Source organism: Tympanuchus pallidicinctus, unplaced genomic scaffold, assembly GCF_026119805.1.
Source record: "Tympanuchus pallidicinctus isolate F22 unplaced genomic scaffold, pur_lepc_1.0 scaffold18, whole genome shotgun sequence".
Lineage (NCBI taxonomy): Eukaryota > Metazoa > Chordata > Aves > Galliformes > Phasianidae > Tympanuchus > Tympanuchus pallidicinctus.
Genome location: NW_026294699.1, coordinates 14512114 through 14529272, shown reverse-complemented (window position 1 = coordinate 14529272; position 17159 = coordinate 14512114). Strand labels below are relative to the sequence as shown.

Below are 17159 nucleotides of genomic sequence, written 5' to 3'. Positions count from 1 at the left end.
ATTCAAAATGATACTGGTTTGTTCTTGAACTTTGTAGTCTTAGGTCTAGTCAAGGAATCTCCATCTGTCTTCTGTAAATCAGAGATTTAGCTCATCATGGCACTGCCCCAGCTTATAGATAGAACATTAGTTCACTCTGGCTATGCATACTTCACACCACAGTGCAAAGTCAGGAGGTTAAAGCAGCTAGTGAAGAATCTAATGTATCTATTTATCATTATACATTAAGTACACAAACAGTATACGCAATACATGTTGTTATTATTACTATTTTTTTTGTATTATTATATATTATTATGCAATGCTCAGAAGTTTTACTTGAAATTAAATTTAGTCTCATGCCCTGGGCTGAATATCCCCATCATAACTGTGATTCAGAGCTGCCCAAGCAGCTAGCCATTGGCTTGGACTCTTGGCTCTCCATTAGGTGTCAAAGAAGAGCTGCTATGCAGCTGGAACAGCATTTCTTTCATTTCTTTCACACTGAATCTAGTACTAGTACACCAAAACTGCTCTGCGAGCCAGCATGCAGCAAGTGCTGGAGAAATTCCAGAAAAAGTGATATTTCACTACTAGGAGAAGGCGTTCCTACCCAACTCACATACAGAGTACTTTTTACTACTAGCTAATCACACTCTCATTTTATCCCATATACATAAACACTTCATATACACAAAAAGTTGTTTGCTCAAAATAAAATATCTACCTTGTATGTAGAATGTTCCATAGCACCTCACTTACTGATTAGGAAATCAATACCTTAAATACTAAGACTTCACATTGCCCTTCCCATGGGCCTTGACGCATCAAACACGAATCAGAAAGATGTTGTGATCACGTCATTTTTCTTTCAGTAACAAATAAGCTCTACACCTTTATTTGCCCTTCTGTATTTCTAATTATGATCTTGTGTTAAGCAATATAGGTATCCCAGTCTAATTTTAAAAAATGTAAAGGCTATTCTCAGTATCCTTTCTGTTTAAATTAAAGGACTAAAGTAGTCGGTGCATAATTTCTTTCCATGATTCTTCAATATTTACTGATCACCAAAGAAATCTATTGTCTGCACTTAGAACAATAATAAATGAATAATGCAGCTCAAAACTTTCTCATGGCATTCCAAGACAGGCAGAACTGAAGAACAGTAATAGTCCTGGATCTGAAGCAGCTTGCTGATTCCTGCTTTTCTTTTTCTCGTTAAAAGAGAAAGATAAAAAGCAAAAACAGGAAACAGCGAGATCCTGAAGCCCCACCACAGAGTTTAGCTGCCCAACTACTACTGAAGCTAAATAAAGGTAATTACTTGCCCAAATACTTTAGCTTCCCAAATTACCACGCATAAGCCTTGAGCTCAACCCCAGCACTTCACTCAGCAAAACAGAACAACTGATCTCGAAGGTCTCATGCACAAAGCCCTCAATAGTCCTTCACCACCCAGCTATGTAATAAAAGCCTTCACATCTCTGTTGTAGATGAGTTACCAGCAGCAGCAGGTTTGGCTTAACTTCTAGGCTTTCATAATTTAAACACACTCAGCCTGCCTGTAAACAATCTACCAGCAATATAAATAAGTGATGGCAGACAGGCTAAGCTTGGTTGAGGCTCCAGGAAAGTGACTGATGAATCGTGCCCCTCAGGTGAAGAGAGGCAGCCAATACAAATGATGCTTTTGAAACATTTGTGTGCTGCTGCTGCTTTGTAAGCTGCAGATTAGTTCAGGAGGAGCTGTCTCACCGTGGACCTGATAGTGGTGACATAATGCAGGAAGAACGATCTTTTTGCACAGGAGGTAATGTCATTTTCTGTCACTGCAGCACTGCTTCAGGATTAAGAAAGTGAATTACAGACAGTACAGCTCAAACAGCAAGAAAATCTAAGGCAATTCATACTCAGTAAGGCATTACAGCTCCCAGCTCCTCAGCAGTTACCAGGGCCCCTGTGCGACTACACAAACGTTCACAGCCTGGAGTACGCACCACTACTGACCTCTGTGTTTTGCTTTGGATAAGCCAATGCCACTTCTCCAACTGGGAAGTAAAACATTACCATTAGATGCTGTTAGATTTATCATCAACTTCCTCTCAGTGTCCAAGAAACACTCCTGGACAGCTGCTAATCCATCTTTCAATTTAAAGGTTGAGTTACTACATCACAGTGTCAGCAAAAAACTGACTTCCACAAATTCACCCATTCCTCATGGAAAGTCTTGAGAATTCTCGCTGTGTTTACTCACAGTGGCTGCTTAAACCCAGGCAAAAACCCTTTGCAGAAGTCACATACCAACTCTGCAACTCAGGGAAAAATGTAAAGCAAGCTCATTTTCAGCCTCATTTGACAGGAACAGTCGTTTAAATGAAGATAGTCAGAATTATCCATGCTTTTAAACCAAACTAAATAAAAGGAATGACACACTGGGAGAGGGAGGCAGCATCATGCTCAAGGTGTTTGGAAGACATTCTAGCAAAATACACTACAACAGCTTGGTTTCAGCTTTCACCAAAATACTCTGGTTTATGACTCAGTTTTTCCCTCCATATGGGCTGCGAGAATGGGGGCAGATCATAGAAAATACAAGTGAAGGAATCTCACAGGAGAAACGCATCATAATCAAGGGGAAAAAAATACTCAAGCTTGGATTCTTGCCTCCATGCAAACATAGTTCATTCTCAACAAGCACAGATTCAGTTGTAGAAACTGCTCTTTTGTTCCTGCCAAACACTCAAACAAAAACTCACTGGGGAAGTTTTTAACTAGCGCTCTCCACACACACACTGCAAAGCATCCATCCCCATTCGCTAAAGACATAAAATGCATTTTGCACAACAGCTGTACTTCTGCCTCAGCTGGTACTGCTGTAACCATTTCCCTGTCCTCTCATAGGAAGGAGAGAGAGTTCACACACACAATGCTAAGACTACTAACATACAATAAAGGAACCAAAGAGACTGAAATCCTTTGTTATCATAAAATCATTCAATTACTACATCCTTACTGAGGGTTTTTTCCAATTTAAAACTGATGATGAGGCGGAGCAAAAATAATGCAACATGCCAGGCTGAATATAACAGGATGCCTCTCACAAAGAGCAGCATGCAGCAAGACCAGCGTGCAGTATCATCAGGAATGAGGACCAGGTGACAAGGCAACCAATCCCCAAGGACATCAAGTTCCAACCCCCTGCCACACTCAGGGCCACTGACCTCCAGGTCTGGTACCAGACCAGGCTGCCCAGGAACCCACCCAACATGGCCTTGAGCACCTCCAGGGACAGAGCATCCACACTCTCTGGGCAGCCATTCCAGCACCTCACCACACACTATGAAGAACTTCCCCCACATGGCAAGTTCAGATAGAGAAGAAACTCTTACAGCATCTGAATGTTGAAAAGAGAAGTGAAAAGAAACTCAGCACTGCATGTTCTGCATAAGGAAGCATTTGTATAGAAGAATGAGAGATGTGATCAAACCTTGTTCAGAACCAAGCTACATCCTGCATCTCAGAGAACTTTAAGTTTAAACAAACAGCGCTACACACACTGAACATAACACACACAGTAGTGTTGGTATTTCCTTAAACACGCACTTATTCCATTGCTTTTTCTTTCTGTTATTGTTTTGGGATTACAACAAACCTGCAGCTAAACTAATTGTGCCACAACTGCTAAGGCTGTGTCAGCACTTTTCTTTGTAAATCTCTTTTTCAGTGGACTTCTACAAAACAAAGTTTTTCAAGGACTGAGACTTGGAACGAAAGACTGCATTATCTTTAGAGACTTTAAAGAACAGATTCAGCTTGGCTTAATGGAAGGGGGGAGAAAAGATTGCTAGTTTGGGATATATAACTTTCCACTGCTGATTTTATACCAGCACCATGTTTATCCTCAATTAATAAAATGTAGAGAAACGCATTTCCTCAATGTGATTTTAGTTCAGTTGAGGAAGAAAAATTTTATGAAAGCCACCTTTCCTAAGTACGATAACTTTCCATATAGTGTACATAATGATTCTTTTTTTTTTTGGACATCAAAATCTACTGCCATATCCAGGTCCTGATCATACCATGCAGTTACAGGAATATCAAATCATCTTCAAATTACCTAACATATTTATCTGAAAAAACAAGATAAATCCCTTGTGGTATGCTTATGTCCCCTCAGTTTCTCTAACTATACTTAGAGACCTTCCCTAATTAGATGTCCACAAAAAAGCGTTGTAAGACAACAAGAAACTGGTATTACCTACAGTAGTGGCCTGGCTCCAGGTGGCAGGAATTCTACTTTAATAAAAGACAGCTCTTTTAAAAGAAAAAAATCACACCTAGATCACCAAAGCCATTTTCTCTAAGCAGTGCTTTGAAAGCAGTTTGCACAATGACTTCCAAAAGTTAATGCTACTTGGAAGTCAAGAGCCCTCAGACTTGAGTGCGAATAATCTTTAAACAGGCAAGATAGAGGGATTGGGCACATGGAGGCTCTTCTCAAAAATCATCACTAGGGCTATAGAAGAGCCAAGATTTCACTCCTAGATTTCATGACCCACCTAATGGCACACAGACAGAAGTAGGCTTACAACCCCTAGAACAGTTTCAGCAAAGGCTCTGCACATTTCTTTCTCCTTGAACAAAATCCCTCGGTGAAAGATTTTCTCCTCATATAATTAGATCAAGCTCTGTCCTTTGACTTTTTTCTTCCATACCTCTTTATTTCATTCCTGTAAGAACACATTTGAGAATTAAGAATAAATACTACAGAGGAACTACTCGAGTAATGCTTCATGTGGAAATGATTTCACAGGGGCAGACAGTACCTGTGCTCCTGAGCAAACAACTGGAGCCTTGCCACACTACATAGGAGATTAATGTTCTTTATGAAGTGGAAAAAGACTCAGATGAGGCAGACACAGTGCTATCAAAAGAAGCCTGCATTATTTTTGCTTCAGGATGTCGTGTCACGTCAGAATCCATAAACCCCTTCCACCTCAAAAGGCACTCAACCTTCACAGTAAGGACACGTGTGCAAGACTTCATTCAAATGAAACTTCTCACACTGCCTCTCTAAAGCATTGCTGGCCCGCCTGGTAGCTCTCCATCCCACTTCATCTCCTTTCGCCATACAGCATCTGCTACTTACACTGAACGAAGTTTAGTCCAGGGAGAGTCTGCTCAGACAAGGTTGGCTCAGCTTCTCAGAAACAGCCTGTCATATTGTAGTCACGTGCATTTTAAAAGGTGCATGGCACACTGTTACTTACAGCTTAAAATAAGAAGATAAATACTCAAGTCAAGCAATAGAATGCAATTCAATCCCCACTTTGCTGTCAGAAATCTCCATTTAATTGACCAGCAATACCAAATTATATATAAAAACAAACCACTTGCTATTGGAGAGAATAAAGTGACAAATTATTATAATTTGAGATTTTCTTCTCATCTTCAGTACCTATAGTGATTCAACCCCATATTAAAGAAGCATTTCTTCTGCAGCATATTCCATTGCAATGGGGAATCCCATAATCAGAAGAACATTATTCATAACAAACGCAGATGAATTTTCAAAATTGTCGTAGTACTGACCCACCAACATCCAGAGACACTTGGTGGATGCTGGAATCTGAGTCCTTAGTCCTCATACAGGAATCCTATTTAGAGCCATCAACATTGGGAACTCATTGAACAAATACTTTTGAGAAATACAGCAAGGATTTCATTTTAAAATAGGAGGAAAAACAAAATCAAAACTGATATTTGAAATACATGTTGTACACACAACAAAGTAGTGAGAGTCTGGCATAACCTGTGCATACGCAGATGTTTTAAGGATAGTTTACATATAGAAGGCCATGATGGACAGGATTCCTAATGACTGCCTACACAGTTTGGGGTTTTTTTGGTTTTGTTTTGGTTTTTTTTGGTTGTTTTTTTGTTTGTTTGTTTAATTATCTACCTCTCCAAGCTTCTCTGAATAGTTGCAGTTTTGTTCTCAAAGTCTGCCCATAGGAGGCTATCCTCAAAAACGAGCCATTTTTATATAACAAAGATGGGAAGGGGGAAGTGCAGCCCTTGTATGGCATATCAGAGGTTGTCAAGGAAAACCATAAACACCAATACGTTCCAAAAACAGATGTTAAATATTGTAAAAACTCACTCCTGGGAAATATGAAACAGTTCACCTCCAAATCAATTTTAATACCACAAATGAAAATGAAGCCTTTGCTTCAGTACCCTGGAGCACAGGATGGGCAGGCAGCCTGGAGCTGAGCATGACCAGGTAGGCACAGGCAGCGTCCTTGCTGACAGAGGGCACAACCCCTCGGTACCCGAGCAAGAGGAGCACAGCTGGTCAGAAATAGCAGCCAGGGCAAGGCACACCCCAGCAACAGTCACCCACCCATACACAATTGCATTCGAGTCTGGAAATAAAGACAGTGTGTCAATATCATGACCAGTGCAATAAGTGACCCAGGGGAGGCAAAAAAAAAAAAAAAAAAAAAAAAAAAAAAAAAAAAAAAAGCTCAAGAAAGTACAACGAGACGGAGGTTAAAAGCAGCTCCCAAGGAAAAGTGAGGTTTTCAGAAGTTCCAGAGTGCTCCATTCACAGCAGTTTGATCCCATGTCACACAGTTATACCACATCAAACCTGGCTTTGAGTAGAGGCAGACAAACCTGCAGGACGGGGGAAGGGCCTGACACCTACTAACTGAGAACAGATGCACTACAAAATCCTGAACTTGGCAGCACCTGGTTATACCCACCAAAGGGTTGACTATTAAACCCACGTACCTAATTCTTAATTAGCTTGAGATTTTGGCTACTGAGAAACTTTGAAGTTCAGCAGCCAAAATGCTTACAGAGTGACAGATAGGTGCAGTAAGGGCTGTGAAGCCACAAGCACTGAGGCTATGGAGACCAAGAAACCCTGATTCCCACAGATACAATTTAAGATATTATCAGAATTTCCAGGTTTTATATGGTGCTTCAAGGACACACATTTACAATGGAGAATGTTCATGTATACATGCATGCACAAATATACATCCCCTACATACACAGGCTATACGGCACACAGTTATCGCTTTCTTCTCTGGCCTTAACTTTTTAACACGGAAGTTCTTCTTGTCTCGTTGCTTGTATTTTTCAGCTATGTGCATAGCAAAATGCTTTGCTGATGCAGGATATCAGTGTGGTATCTTTGTTGCTATCCTGAATATTCATCATTAGCCTGCCATACAACAGGTGCGAGGATTACAAACAGCTCTGAGTCGCGTGTTTGCCCTGCCACTGTCTCTACAGTTAGACACCAAAACACCATTCCTTATATACAGTGGATGTTTATTACTACATATTGTTTTAATTCAGTATCTAATATGCAAAGTTACTCCTCCTAAAGAATACTAAGTCCGCCCTAGCCCAGCTACAATTGAAACTGAAGTTAGAATTGTTCCCCCTCTGCTCTGCTTATGTTGCAAAACAAACAATTCATCCAGGTAATCAAAGTTGGTGCAAGAGGATACTGAAATGGTATTTCACACATTGTCAAGAAGTGAGATACAGATGTTCTCCCTCACAGCTAAATTTGTCAGTTGTGGCAGAGAAAGGGAACACTGTGCCTTCAGATCACTGCTGTGAAGAAGATTTTTCATCATCTTTACATAGTCTCACAAAACTTCACTCACACTAGAGGAATTAATCCTTTCCTAGCTACATTAAAAAGTCACTAACTCAGTGCTATTAAGATTTAAATTGAAGTAATGTTTGTGATCCACCTAAACTACTAAAGGGCAGTGCAGCAAGAAGTTTTAGGCCATTAACAAGCTTGCAGCTACATGTAATAGGAGGATGAGTTTAAATAAAAACCGCTTTCAAGTGGTTAATCAAGGAATGATTAATCACTGCTGTTCTCACCTTCATTTCTGCTCTCTTAGCAAAAGCTGTCAACCTTTTTGCCAACTCTAATGGTGAGTTTCATGCAACTGTACCTGATATTCTTAAAATTCATTAACTAGCAAGGCCACATTTTATTTGAAAGGGCAGGACGGAGTTGCATTTCATTCATTTCCCTAAGGATCTCATTATAAGGTCTCCTCAACATACATGACAGCAAGATCTCCTATATGTCACAAGGAATTGTTTAGATACTGTAGACATTCTTCCAAATCCTTAACACAGAACAGCTTGAGGTGTTCCATGTTTCCAGTAGAAGCCCTTGCTAGCCTCAGCTGGGCACTCAGACACCTGCTGCTCAAGGAAACCAGCAACCACTCACCACCACAAAAACAAAGCTGTAACAAAGTAACTGGACTGCTGCAGAAGCACAAAGGAAAAAAAAACAAAAGGAGAAAGAAGAACATAGTAAAGATCACATAACTCCTAATAAATGAAAAATAAATAAAGATGTTAACTCACTGATCTTGTTTACTCTTCCTTAGCTCCAGTTCTTCTTTTCTCTGCCCCCATGTATCTGGAACCCAGCAGTTTCACTGCAACAAAAATAAGACTAGGATACACAAATACCACCTACTTCCTAAAAGACAGAACTCCTTCCTGTCTTACACCAGCCTAGACGCAGTGGAAAGAAGAAATGGCTCCAACTTAGACATTGCCATTTGCTTTCAGAATGGAGCTACATGCTAGTCATAACAAGATATGAAAAAAGTTTTGCGTAGCAGCACTTCTAGAAGGACAATACAGAGAGTGAATGGGAAAAAAGAAACAGTTCATTTAAACTTGGGAAAATGACCCTCAGAAGTAGATTTTGCCTCAAGTCTGTGCCAGACCTAGAAGCTCAACTGCCACAAAACTGCAGTTTGCCTTCAAAAAACATGCACACAGTGAACACTAAATGCAGCCTTGGAAAGTGACAGAGCAGCTGCCGGGTACTGAGTTGCTACAACAAGGCTTAGATTACCTCTTTGTAGCTCCTGGAGATCTCAGCTTGCTTAGGCTATGCTCTGATTTGTAGGATTTGCCCCCAAAGGCAAATTTAAATTAAAAAAAAAAAAAAAGAGGTGGGGAGAGGAAGGGATAGAAAAAGAAAAAACAAAGAAAAATAAGCTATTTGACTGGCTTCAGAGCTCTTCTAAATTGGATGATACAGGGTGCATCAAGCAATAAAATAGCTTCCATAGCAACACATACTCTCCCTACTTAGTTATTTCTAGGGCATCTGTCAGTGACTCTGCTCCCTGAACACAGTTGCAGGGAGTGAAGGTTGCTTGCTGACTTGTAAACAGCCACCTACGTTATTTCAGAAGTGCATCTGCACTGTTGTCAGAACGTACCTTGAGAAGGCAGGAAGCAGAAAACTGCTGTTCCAAACTGATTATAATACAGATTTGTTTCCCAGCATTTCCCAAATAAAGATTTCAGTATGGTCTACAAGTAGCCAAGAAGACGCCCTGCAACAGCTCAGTGTTACAGGCTAAACTTCCTGAAGCCAGAAATTATACAAGATCACACAGGTTAGCTATACAGAGCACATTTCCATGTCTAAGTGGAAGACAAGTCTCTCCTCATAAGGAAACAATCTTAAATATTTTTAAGTCCTTCCGTCATCTGCTTTTCCTGACTACATGTCAGATGCTCTCAAATATTCAGCTACATCTAAATTATAACAAACAACAGAACTTGAAGTAAAACAAATGCACAAATTCACAAAAACCTGTGCCAATATAATGCTTTAGTTAATATATAGCATTTAGCCTTCAGTTGGATTTTCTTGTGCTAGTCCACGAGTTACACAGTGTAAGTAGCTCTCTTCATTTTCATCACCCTGGAAACACCACTACGCACAGGAAATTGAGTCCCAGGAATATAACTATGGATTTACTGCTTATAATACAGTAAATTTTTAACTTAGAATATTCTACTTCATGTTCTTAAAGAATTTTCCAGGCAAGTGAGAAAAATAATTCTCATTTTCTTTCAATTCTATATCTGAGTATTAGCAATTGACAGTGATTTTGAAGATTATGAGCCCAGAGAGGAAATAAATACAGTCTGGTGGGCACGTACCATTTTCCTCAGCATCAGAGCTCAGGATTCATTTATTGAAAAATAAAAAAAACAAAACAGACTGACCTCGTTTGTGTGAAATGTGATTTTGATACTAAAAATCTGCACCTAATAGGAAAAGTTGCTTATTTTGTTAATGTCTGAAAAACACAGTAGGGAAAAATAAACACCCACTACTAGTGCTACAGAATGCAGCACTTCCAGAAATCAGTAAGAGCTAACACTACTTACCTCACAAAAAACAAACCTGCTGTCCTCCTGCCATTTGGCGTTTTGCTAACATAGGCAGACTGAGGAGCTATACTATAACTTGTTTGGTCTGGGTTTTTTGGTGAACAACACTGCAGAGTCATCAAGCGCATACATCACCCGCACGGTCAGTAGTTGAACTGTTACTGTGCTTTGGTTATTTTGTAGTCCACCACTGCTGACAGCACAGGGCAGTCAGAGCAGAAAGGCAGCTCCCAGGCACCTCTTATCAAAGCTGCAGTCTGCCTTAGTCTCTTCATAGCCCACATTACGTACTGAGGTCAGAAAGCAGCCATTTCTTATTTTTCCCAATAAATAATGAACATTTATTGTTTTGTTTACATGACTGCACACTTGAATTTAATGCATAAGTAGTGGCTAATTGGTTTTGACAGTTGTTTTGTTTTTTTGTTTTACAAAAAAAAAAAAATCTTTAAAAAAAGAAAAGCATACTACAAACAGATCACCCACTTACACTGACATCGATCACCTAGAGGTGCTACCTTCAGCTATTGCCGTATTATTTCACATACACCAGAAGTTACTATTCCAGCAACTTGCGTGCATTCAGCCACCTAAAGTATAACCAAGGCATTGCATTTCTCAACAAATGTACATTTCATTAAATACTTCCATTAAGAATTTTAGGACCGTAGAAAAGCTCTCATGAATGATGGAGAAGTGGTGAACACATTCTACATTCTAAATTGCAGTGCACAAATTAAGCCTGCTCTCATTTAAACATTCATTGAAGGCTCCATTTTATTGAACATTGTCCTCACGAGAGGAGGAAGCATTGTTTCAGCACTCAAAAGACAATGCTATCAGATAAAAGAAATGTCTTTAATAAAGTAACCCATAGCACCTTTCTGTAATCAGTTATCAGTCCAAAGCCAAGATAAAGTGAGTGCAATACACTGATGTAAAGCATCTAACAGAAAAACCTTAAGTGCTGTAGAAAGAATACCTGCACTACTTTATTTCTGCTGAAAGCCACAACTGAAACATACACCTACACAACCATAGACTGCAGCCCCACTGTAAGCTCAGACCAGCACATACAAACAGGAAGCATTTGCTATTCTGTCTGCAGTGAACACTCAGTAGCACCCTCCATATACAACTGCAAAGATTAAACATCAAGGAGCAAAAACAGCAGTGGAGCAGCAAAGCACCAAATGCTGAAACGTACTTTAAACTGTATTTTCACAGCATTGTTTCAGGAACGTTTGTAGCCCACTTTGATTTGGAGACATGATATGAACAGGAACAAAACAGAACAAGTGACAAGATTTAGAGGAGTTTTTTATCAAACAAAGAACAAGTTACATCCATTAATGATTCAGGTCACCTGTACAAAAATGGAAGCAGCAGACAATGTCCATAGCCACAGAATTGTCAAGCAAACAACAAAACTCAGAAAGATCAGCCTTAAAGAAGCTGAAAGAAATTTCATCTTATCAAATAGTAAATATGAAAGTTTTCTTCCTGCAGATAACTGAGATAGAGGAAGGAGCACATCTAGAACTAAAGATATTTTCTTTTGGAAACAAAGCAGGACAGGAAACAATGAAAGGAAGACAGCCATTTTCATCATGCTTTCTCCAAACCAAGTTCTTCTATTATTTTGAGTAAGCTATCCAGAAACAACCAGCACTTCTCAGTGATCTAACAGAAATACCCGAAAGGGCTCTGATGCTCATGAAGTACTCCGCACCCTAAGTAAACACCTAGTTTTTATATTTTGTCCATTTCCAGGCATTATAAAGCTTAACTGCTCCCAGGCACGAACACACTCGGGGGATAACACCATGACTGTATGATGGTACCTCACTGTTCTCAAATGGCACTGAGCACAAAGCATTGCTGCAAAAACGTGGCTACACAACTACAAAGCCCAACTGTCTATGCTGTGACAGCCTGTGATGATTGCACTTTGTGTAATTACAGCTGTTTCAGCTGTAGTTGTACAGACAGCGGAATATTTGTACGTGCCATGTGAGCAGACAGAACCTTCCAGCAAAGTAAAGAAAAACACAATACATAAAAAAAAAATCTTCAGACGATCAACACATTGGAAATTCATTTTACAGAAGAAAACATATAAACAGCAGAGAAGAAAGAAAACTAAAAGGAATCTTTGCCCTATTGTGGAGTATTGGATCTGAATTCTTTTTCATTTTTAATATTCACAGCAAAAAAAGAGAAAAAAAGATCTTAAGACCAAGATGCAGAAGACTAAAAAGTCGATCTGAAATGAGCAGAAGACTTCAGCGCTGATCTAAAAACCAAAGTGTATAATCAATGAATAATGAAGATGTTATAATTATGAAATAAACAAGAGAGTTTGGCTCAGCAGGTTATAATAACAAAAAGAGAATAGATAGAAAGCCTACCTGTGTCCTGGGCTTGCTGTGAAACTCCAAAGGAGGGATCTCCAAAAAGAGACCCTTCCCCACTGGTAGTCAGCTCCTAATTGGGTCTAAAAGAGGTGCAGCCAGGCTCCACCCCTTCCAGCAGCATGGTGAATTGCCTGCACCTGTGCTCCCAGGGCTGACTCAGTGCTCGCCTCAGGTGATCAATCAGAGGTTCAGGCCGTGATTCAGCAGTGCCCATACCCAAAGAAAACCTGCAGTTTCTTGTGCTGCTCTCTAATTTAATACTTCACTACTGCACTGTTATGCTTTGGTGCTATTGAATGATTGGAGATAACAAAAGCAGTCTTTGGTATTCATATCCTGTTGTTACACATTGTAAGAAGAAAGAACATTTCTAGTGATCAGCTGTGTTATAATTAAGGTCTGTGGTCATCAGCTGAAATCAGCAGCAGCTGTGGTCACCAGCAGTTGAAAAGGGAAGAGGTATCAGTTCTGAAAACTATATTATAGGTAAAAAGACAAAACTATGCATAAGCAAAAGAAACCAAATTGAAAAAGATTGCCTCTTCTGCCAAACTTGGAGAGAGATGGGGAAGGGAGCAAGAATGCAGGAACGTTATTTGAAAAATTTAAATGTGTGGGTTTTTTTTATTAACATGATGCAAATCATAAAGATTCAGGTTTCCTATTCTCCCCTCTCTTGACTAAAAAACATAATTGGGGGTGTGTGGAATCAAAATAATTGATCCTGGTTGGTAATATTCTTCAGTTTGACAATAAGCATTTAATGCAAGCAACCATAGTATGCATTTGCTGCTCACTGATACATAAAAGCTCCCAGCAAAACAATAAGTCATAAAGCGTTTAACAGTTTACATTTTTGTCATTTTTTGTTAATGAATAAGACCTACAGCAGTCTCCATTAGGTTGTTACAACACTGTTACAAGTGGCTGCAATGCATTTGTGATGTGGAATTCTGATAACAAAAATCATAAAACCATGATAGTGCTCCACTCTCACTGTCACCACAGCTGAAATGCACCACTCACAGCCTCACTGCACTGACACCACTGTTCAGTCTCCATAAGTGTTCACAAGCACTGATAAGTGTCACTGGGGGCCCTTTTTTCCACATGGAGGAATTCAGCTCCACCCTTCGCTCCCCCCACGCTTCCATGTCAGGCGCCATTCTGTCCCAGTGCCCCTCTGCTGCCATCTGTCACACAGCAACAACCTGTCATGGAATGTTGGTGGGCAGGTTCAGCCTCTGCTGCCATCCCACCAACAGCTACCACTGACATCACAAAATAGAAGGCATTATTTTCAGAGCAGCCCCCATATTCTTTCTTTGTCAGCTTCTAAATACCTCCCAGTTACCACAGGGAACAAAGGATCTCAAATGTCCTCCCATCTGAACTGCAAAACCTATGACTTCTGAGTTGTGCCAGAATTCAAGTTGTGTTAGGATGAGAACTTGAAGATTTACTGAGGGAAGAGGTAGAAACAGTTTCACCAACTGGAAAAAGAGGAAAAAATATTTTTGAACGAGAGCAGCTTCAGAATAGGGTTTAAAGAAAAAGAAGCTGACTTACACGTGTTCTTCAGAATCAGAAGGAAATACACTTGAAAATTATTTCTAGGTATCTTTGGTTTAACTTTTTTTGTCCCCAACAGTCTAATTTCAAACACTTATACGGACACAAATGATGTGAAGAAGTGGTTTGAATATGATTAGAGAGAATGCCCTCAGCATGAGGACGACAGATAAATAAGTTTTATTCAAATTTGGACTTGAATATCCCCAGGCTCAAGGAAACGAGAGGAGAAATGCTCTGTAATGAGCAAAGGAAATTCTACCCACTCAGCCCCAGTCCGTGCGCCCACTCAGGCGCTCCTCGAGGAGCTGCACAGCTCTCCTGCTCACAGCCTCTCACCAGCTCTGCTCCACCTCACTGTCAGAGTGAGATCGCCGTCTCTTCCGCCTTCCCGTTAGCAGCACACAGCAGTCTGGCCAAGCCATCCTACCTACTCCTCTCACATTTCTCACCAACTTCAGTTAGCCCTCTTCACAGACCAAGAGATAACCGGTTACATAAAATAAGGTGAATAAATTCTGTTACCGCATAGTAATTACATAAATTGTACTATAAAACACTTCCAACAGCCACAGGCTTGAAGGAGGATTTTCCGTTGGTGAAAGAAGGTTTTTAAAACCAAAAGCTATGGCAAGGATCTGAATGAAAATCCAAATCCTCAGTGGTTTAATTTTTTTCCTGCAAATGTTTGGAATATTGAAGCAAAAAAAAAAAAATCAAAGAAAAACATTTACATGCTTCAAACATTTTTTAAAAATTAACACTGTCTAATGAGCACTATTTACTATATAATATTTTCACATTATGTAAATATGTGCAAATTCCCCTTGCAGCACGGATGTGGGGACACAATAGAGAAGACTGATCCATCAAAACGCGTATCACAGATCGGAGCAGAGTTACTCGTGTGAAGGCGCTGTGAATCGCCTACAGCAGAAGAGAAAGTACTTTCTTCCAGACAGTGAGCTCTAGAGCGTTCTCCACATGGCACCACTCCCTACGGAATCATCCCAGCAAGGGGAACCAAACTCCACTCATTTTTCCAATGATATTTCCAATGTTATTCTGATTAAATGCAGATCCCATAAAGTTAATGAGAAGTTATGAACAAACAAGCTCCATTTTTTTTCTTTTAAAAGATAGATAATGCAAATACTCCCACGTGGGAGTTCCATTTTCATTAGCGAAGACCTCACTCACCATTTATCTTCTGAACTATTTGAAGATGTGCAGAGGCTGTTGTGAACTGCAGCAGCCAGATCAGAGTCACAAAAGAGCACAGGACAAAGTGTTTGCTGTCTAACAGATGGAGCAATTAACCACACCAGAGAAATGCAGTAAAAGCTAAGCGAGAAGTGCTAGCAGGGAGTATGGTTTGCAAGAGCATTTAATGGGAAACTTGGCCTTTCTGGCCTTTTTTGTATTTGTAAATTGATATTTTACAGTACTTTCTTTCTCTTGCTTCTTATGGCTTCTATTTCTACTACTTCAAATCCTTGTCTTACTGATGCAAACTCAAAAAAATGTGCTTATTTCTGAGCTACTAGGAAATGAAAAGTCCTCAAGGTTCTGAGCAAAAGTTCAAAACAATATTAAATATTTTAATCATTAAGCTCTAAAAATTTAACTCAGTCTCGTGTTAATGTCAATCAAGACCTTGATTTGTTTGACTTGTTTTCCTGGTCTACTGCAGCTCCTGCTAGTTTTAGCCTAGAGTCACGGAGATTAAATGCCCGGGGCACCTAATAAAACTGTTCTAAAATTGTTAACTGAGCAAACGCAATATAAAGATTCACAAAAAGTGTTTTGTGCATGCATTGTTGCAAGCAAGAGGCATAGTCTTAGAATGACTAAATTTACAAAAAAAAAAAAAAAAAAAAAGCAACTGCCTAGAGTACAACCAACAACTTATTTCAACATTTCTTAGCCAAGCAGACAATATTACAAAAATTCAACAACTTTTCAGATCATACCAGATGATCAAATTGGGTTTTCTGTGAAATTATATTCAGAAAAGTGTACTGCAATAGAGGTTATGAAGAACAGTAGCTAGCTTCAATCTGCCTTCTTGAATATGCATCCCTCCTACTACAAGCTGGCAAGTGAACTTTTCTCCCAGTGAACATATTCATGTTTCTCAATTTTCTCAGTGTTTTCTGGTATAGTTCAGTGCACATCAAGATAGGGGACACCAGCAGACAGGGAAAAGGTCATGTTCAGAGGAATTCCAAAGCATCTTGAATTTTGTTACAAACAGTGACAGTTCAGATTCCTGGAACTGGTCCTGCTAATGAGGGGAAAAAGGCAGCATGCAATCCACTTCTTAATTCTCAAAAATGATCTACCATGGCACAAAGGGCTCTCCTTTATCAGAGCAGACAGTACAACAATTGCATCCCTTAAGACAGCATTAGCAGGGAATCAAAAAAGTAGATTTAGGCTCCCAGTGTGAGGCTTCCCAATTGTTTTGGCAGTTTACTACCCAATCCTAATTGCTCCATCTCTACTATTAAGCTTTTGTATAACGTTTAATCATAAATATTTACTACCAGTATCATGTGGTATAACTAACATTTCCCCTTTTTTGCTTTTTTTTTTTTTTTTTTTTAAGAAAATGTTATATTTTCAAAAAGAAGAGACATTATTATGACTGAGAAAAATAACGATTATAGTAAGAAGTAACCAGTTATGTGCTTCTGTTGGCAAAGAACCTAAAACCAACAAAGATACTGACAGATTGACTTTCAAAAACCAGAGGATAAAAGGTATGAAAGAAGACAGTTTGAAATTCAGTCAACTGAAACATCTTTTTTTTTCTTCTCCTTTGCTGGACCAGAATCTCTTTTGGTAAAGATGTATCCAAGTAAAGTACTTTTAATTTTCAGTACTCACTCTCATACTCCTCCTTCTGTTCTATGCAGAGCATTA

The 17159-nt window shown here is 39.5% G+C and overlaps 1 protein-coding gene across 1 annotated transcript in view; it reads left to right on the top strand.

Moving 5' to 3' along the window:
- The window catches only part of MRTFB (myocardin related transcription factor B), a 309172-nt gene that overhangs the window by 187818 nt on the left and 104195 nt on the right, over positions 1 to 17159 (top strand). The window lies entirely within an intron of this gene.